General features: G+C 47.4%; 1 long non-coding RNA gene across 1 annotated transcript; it reads right to left on the bottom strand.

Moving 5' to 3' along the window:
- Nucleotides 1–3031: 3031 nt before the first annotated feature.
- On the bottom strand, nt 3032–5798 carry LOC102152068. The gene is made up of 4 exons (XR_005370203.1): nt 5075–5798; nt 4779–4913; nt 4304–4379; nt 3032–3413 (listed from the first exon to the last, which is right to left on the bottom strand). It is a non-coding gene; the product is annotated as an uncharacterized LOC102152068 (long non-coding RNA).
- Between the last annotated feature and the right edge of the window lie 748 nt (nt 5799–6546).

Genomic DNA, 6546 nt, shown 5'->3' with positions numbered 1-6546 from the left:
ATGAACTCCTTTATTTATTGTCTCTCTGGGAAACTCTTAATCCCTCTTTCTATCCTGAATGATAGCCTTATTCTATAAAGAATTCTCAGCTGCATACTCTTCCCATTCAATATATTGAATATTTCCTTCCACTGCTTTCTGGACTTCCATGTTTGTGTGGACAAACTTCCATGTGTGGACATCTCCTGCAAACTGGATTCGCCTTCCCATGTAGGTTAAGAACTCTCGTTGCCCTGCCGTTTTCAGGAGTCTTTCCTTGTGTGTGTATTTTGTGAATTTGACTCCGATGTGTCTTGGCGATGGTTGGCTTTTGTTGAATTTAGTGGGAGTTCTCTGTGCTCTTGGTTTCAGTGTCTGTGTCCTTCCTCACATTACAGAAGTTTATATAACTTGTTCAAACAAAACTTGTGCCCCTTTTTTATCTCTTTACATCTTCTGAGTCTCCTATGATGTGAATGTTATTGTTTAATAAGAGGCTTAGTTCCCTACGTTTGCCTCTGAGGTCCATTATCTTTGTTGTTTTTAGGGCTTCCGCTTGGGACTGCATCTCAGTTATAGCATTTTTAATGTCAGCCTGACAAGATGTTAGTTCTTTTATCTCTACAGTAAGAGATTGTGTACTGTCTTCTAAGCTCTTTTTTCAACCCAGCTACTATCTTTATAATCACTGTCTTAAATTCTAGTTCATACATCTACCTTTATCTGCATTGAGTAAACCCCTGGCTCTGAGTGCTACCTCGTGTTCTTTTTGGAGGTGAATTTCTCCACCTCATTATTTTTTCCAGAAAGGAAGGAAGAGAGAAAAAGAAAAAACAGGGAAAACAACAATAACAACAAAAAAGCCCCCAAAACAAGATCCTGGGTGTGTTAATTATTAATTAATTATTAGAAGAATCTAGACAGAAAATAAGAAAAAATTAAAGTACAATGAAAGTAATCAAAAATAAGAAATATATAAGTATATACATAACAATTAAAATTAAGAAATCAATAAAAATACTTGAAGATAATAAATGAAATATAATTAATAAAGAAAAAAGTACAAAGGAAGACAGATCCTACATTCCCCTTTGAGCTGAAGCTTTGCAGGCCTCTGTGATCATTACTCTTGGTGGCAGCCAGTGGTCGGTGCAGGTCTTCTGGGGGAGGGGCCTGTTATGCTGATTGTCAGATGAGCACTTGCCTTAGTAGAGATGCACCTGCAGGGCTCAGAGGCGGGGCTTGGTGTAAGTGCCTCTGGCATCCACCAGGCGGCGCTGTGCTCCTCCCTGAAGAGTCACAGGGCTGATGGGCGGGATGAGGGTGGGGGCCCTGGGTTCGCTGGCCCTGGAGCTGAACATCCCGCCCTTCCGTCTGCAGTGAGCCTTCACAGAAGAGCCATCACGCCGTCTTGTCTTTGCAGTTTGTGTCAGAAGCCTGCGTTCACCCTCCCTGTGTCTGAGCTGTTTTATTTTATTTAAATCTCAAATGAGTGACTGAGTTTCAAAAATCCAAAATTTAGGGCCTCCCCTGGAGGAGATCTTTGCTCTCCCTTCCCCAGAGGGTCGCCTCCCTCTTCTGTCCCAGTAAAGCAGTCCCTGGGGACTGCACAGGGGTGTGCAGTTTATGGCCAAACAGACCAGAAAGCGGTCCTCTAGACCCAGGGCTCTCAGCCGGTTTGACCATTCCTGTGCCTGAGAACAGGTGGCGCCACTGTCCTAGTGGCCCCAGGGACCCTAAGCACACCCAATGGCTCGTGGGGCTGACCCTCACTTTGTCACCCGATCACCGTTAAGGCTGGTATGTCTCCCACGCTAGCCAAATCCTGAAAGTTCTGAATTTGTGCTGTGCTGATTACGATCCTGTGCGGAGACCTGTAAGGTAGCTCCCTGCCCCTATGGGATCTGGATCTGTGTCTCCACAGATCAACTGATTGAGTGATATTTTAATGAGTTTCTTTTTCTGTAATCTCTACATGTAACATGGGCCTGAACTCATTACCCCAAGGTCAAGAGTCACCTGTTCTTACCAATCACACTGAGACAGCCAGGCTCCCTCTGATGGATTGATACCTATTAATTCAACCAGACATACAGCATGTGTCAGGGCAGAAATTGAGCCCACACTCTCAGGTTTGGTGGAGTCATTGGATCTTGATAAATGGTAAAGAAAGCATAGTTTCCTTGATACCCAGGGAGAGGGGCCAACATGTTAGAAGATAACAATTTCCTCACCAGTAGTCATTTTACTGATGATTGGGGAGCCCAACGTGGGACTCCATCCCGGATCCCAGGATCACGCCTTGAGCCAAAGGCAGATGCTTAACCACTGAGCCACCCAGGAGTCCCTCTGGAAGAGTTTCCTAACATTTGCACATGCTGAAACAATTTGAGTTCTACAGAAATCTCACAGAGGAAGACATAGACATGGCCAACAAGCACATGAGAAAATGCTCTGCATCACTTGCCATCAGGGAAATACAAATCAAAACCACAATGAGATCCCACCTCACACCAGTGAGAATGGGGAAAATTAACAAGGCAGGAAACAACAAATGTTGGAGAGGATGCGGAGAAAGGGGAACCCTCTTGCACTGTTGGTGGGAATGTGAACTGGGGCAGCCACTCTGGAAAACTGTGGAGGTTCCTCAAAGAGTTAAAATAGATCTGCCCTACGACCCAGCAATTGCACTGCTGGGGATTTACCCCAAAGATACAGAGGCAGTGAAATGTCGGGACACCTGCACCCCGATGTTTCTAACAGCAATGTCCACAATAGCCACACAGTGGAAGGAGCCTCAGTGTTTATAGAAAGATGAATGGATAAAGAAGATGTGGTCTATGTATACAATGGAATATTACTCAGCCGTTAGAAACAACAAATACCCACCATTTGCTTCGACATGGATGGAACTGGAGGGGACTCCAGGATCACGCCCTGGGCCGAAGGCAGGTGCTAAACCGCTGGGCCACCCAGGGATCCCCAAGATGAAGGATTGGAAGCAGTGCATGCGGGCAGAAAAATGGGAGACTCCACAAAGGAAAGGTCCGACTGACGCTTGAAAGTCCTCTTTATTCATCCACGCAGCACACAGGCTGGGTTTCAGGAAGAGGCTGAGGTGGGCGCTGAACACTCCGTGTGGCGATCATCTTCTCCCAAGCGCCACCCTTTAGCGTTGTGGAGCGCGATATCGCTGTGCACCCTGATGTGGTTCAGCCTGCGGTCATCACGTTCGGGGGGATGCAGAGAGGAGATCGTGGGCATCAGAAGGACGCTCCAGGGAGGGAGGGCGACCTGGGTTCAAAGTCCGAGGGGCCAGGGCCAGCACACCCCAGGGGCTCAGCACAGGTTCACAGGATGAAAGAATTGACGTTGTTGACGTGGTTCCACGGAGAAGCAACAGCAAGCGCTCTGACACGTCCATCGTAGAGAAGCTGTAAGATTAACTTACACAGTTAACTGAATGGATACAGTTTCCTCAAATTTACCAGGAGGGCAGAAGTTGCAGGTATTTTTTTTTAATATTTTTTTTTCTTTATTTATTTATGATAGTCACACACAGAGAGAGAGGCAGAGACACAGGCAGAGGGAGAAGCAGGCTCCATGCACCGGGAGCCCGACGTGGGACTCGATCCCGGGACTCCAGGATCGCGCCCTGGGCCAAAGGCAGGCGCCAAACCACTGCGCCACCCAGGGATCCCCAGTTGCAGGTATTTGAGTGTGGCTTCCCCAGTGTCCCCACATCGGGAGTGGCATGGTCTCAGGTCCGGTGTGGGGGGCAGGAAGCTCTGATATTGGAGTGGGGGGCGGGGGGCGCTAAGTTACATTGGGGCTGATGGAGCTCTCTCAGGCTCAGCTCCCCTTGTGGAGGTTGGGAGTCCCCGCTGGACCCTTTGGTCTCCCAGTCTGCTCTCCCCACAGGCAAAGAGAAGCTCCAGTAAATGAGGAGCTTTATACTAAGGCCTTCCTTCCTCCCCTCTCTCACTCCTTCTTCCCTGCCTACTTCCCTCTCTCCCTCCTTCCTCTCTTCCTTGCTTCCTTCCTTTCCCCTCCCTCCTTCCTTCTTTCTGTCCCTTCTTCTTTCCTCCCTTCCTTTCTCTCGCCTTCGGTCCACACCTCCCTCCCTCCCTCCCTTGCTTTCTTAGAACTGAGCTCTTTACTCCAATTCCCCTGAGGCAGTCCTGTCGCAGAGACGCCTGCCGGGATTAGAGTTGGAGAAGGGGGAGAAAGGGCCACGCCCCACAGTAGAAAGGTAGAAAGCCAAGAGCTATGGGATGTGGGCTCTTGTGGTAAGTCTGGTATCTGGTAGGAAAATTATTCTTACCAGTTCTTAAAGGAGTCATGGGTATTCTTGGCTCTTTTGCCTGTCATTGCAAAGTATCATCAGCTTCTCACGTTTCCTAAAAATATGTGTTAGAATTTTGATTGAGATTCCACTGGATCTATATATTGGTTTATGAAGAGGATGCTATCATCTGGAAAGGATACGGATGTATACTTTCCTTCTAGGCTTTGGTGCCTGCCATTTTCTGGGTTTCAGAGGTTCAAGGGTCAGAGCTTCCATGACAACATAATGGGGGGCCCCTTCTTTTTTGCAGGAGGCATTTCTCAAAGGCAGAAAGTCCCTAGCCCATTTCCACAAATCCTAGGGTGCAGAACAATAGAGTCTTGGAGGAACCAGACCAAAGAACCTTGAATCCTTCTATGTCTATAATAGGGGTCTTGTGCTTGTGTGGGAGTTCTTAGAGGTCACCCATTCTCACATTCACTTTCATCCTGGGCAGATCAATAGGACTTACCCATGTAGAGATCAGATGACATGATTTCCACTCATTCTTCTCTACCTTGTGTCCCTGGTCTTGCTGTTTGCTCTGTGGTCACAGACCAAATTCCATGGAGAAACCAGTTATAAATGTAGAATTCATTCAGGCCGCCTAATTAGGAAAGAGAGGAAAGAAACTGGTTTTCTGGCAGAGATGATCTTGCTAAAGGCATCTCTGGCATCTGAAGGCGATTTGCAAGGATGAAGGTAACATACAGAGAACAGTACGATAACCATGTTGTGGGAGAAAACACCATCATGGACAAGGCTTACCCTCCAAGCTAAATGTTGATTGGCATTGTCTTGAGTTCCCAACATTCACCAAGTCAAGCTCCTGGGGATCGATTGTTCTGGCAATTCTGGATGATATCAGAACCATCCGACTCACAGGGAAATCATCTCTCCACAGAATAGGAATTGTGAATCACGGAGGTCTGGTTGGAGTCGGCTGGAATGTGGGGAGGATAAGACTTTAAAGTCTACGAAGGGCTGGGAGGGGGAGTAGGAGCAAAGAAGAAACTGGAGTAACGGGGAACAGGATCGAGAAAAAAAGAGCGGGGGCTGGACGTTTTGGAAGAGCAAGATTTGGGTGGGGAAACCTGTAGGTTAGGGCGGCAAGGAGGGACAGTACTATGAACAGGAGGAAAAGAGATCCTCTTATGAGTTGAGAGAGGTGGCTGACACTGGGGAGTGTTCTGTGGACGAAAAGAGTTACACACGAGAGGAAACGGCTTTGGACAATGAGAGGAGGAAGGAATATAGTAGATAGGAGGAGCCCAGAGTCTGGAGGAGGAAGGAATAGAGTGGGTAGGTGGAGCCCGGGGTCGGGAGGAGGAAGGATTAGAGTAGGTAGGTGGAGCCTGGGGTCCAGAAGAAGAAATCCGAGGCAGTTTTTTTGTCATTTCTCCAACGGCATTTGGCTAGTTACTCATCTTGCCCAAATGAGTAACTGGACATAAGCTCAGATTTACCCCATTATTTATGTCCCACACCAGCCCACTCATCATCCCCTGGCTCAATGCCCATTATGAAACGTGTGTGCCCCTCCCTCTGGGCACGTCAGCAGGCTCACCAGCCAGGGACATGGCCCCAGGTGCGAGGTTGGAGACTGATCCCAGGAAATAGCAGACAGAAGAAATGTCATAGGCGTCCCTGGGCCTTGGGAGAACATGTAGTTTTGCCCCTCACTAGACAAAGATCGATCAAAGGGCTGTGCTTCAGTCAGGGGCTGGGCACCCAGAGAATACATCGGAAGCAGGTGTGGGTAAAGTGGGAAGTGCATGCCTTCGGCTAGTTAACTTACTCCCTTCTCCAAAGCCCTCGTACATCACTTAGGTCACTCCATGAATATCAGTGATATTATTAAGAAGTCCAGGTGAATACCTGGAAAACTTCCTGTTTCCTTAGACGGTTTCTTGATTTCCTCTTTCTTGAATCTCCTGGCTTTAACTGTAACCTGGATTTTCCATTAAAATACTGCTTCCTTTGCATATGTCTTAAATAGGGACCCTTCCTCCCAAACTCTACAGTTCCTTGAGGTGAGGATGAAGAGTATTTTCCTTGTTTCTTCTGACACCTTCAAGCTATTATTCCTCTTCCTCATTAGGAAATCTCTTGTTCCCTAGAAACTTTGCTACTCACCATTTCCCTGGCACTCCCGGTCTAGATACCCGTTTTTTCTATGAAAAACTTGTGCTTATCTCAAAGTCTTGGTCTTGAGTCCATCATCTTTTTTTATTAAAAAA

Source organism: Canis lupus, chromosome 15 (genome assembly GCF_011100685.1).
Source record: "Canis lupus familiaris isolate Mischka breed German Shepherd chromosome 15, alternate assembly UU_Cfam_GSD_1.0, whole genome shotgun sequence".
NCBI lineage: Eukaryota > Metazoa > Chordata > Mammalia > Carnivora > Canidae > Canis > Canis lupus.
Note: the sequence above shows the minus strand (reverse complement) of the source record. Positions and strands in the feature narration are given on the sequence as shown.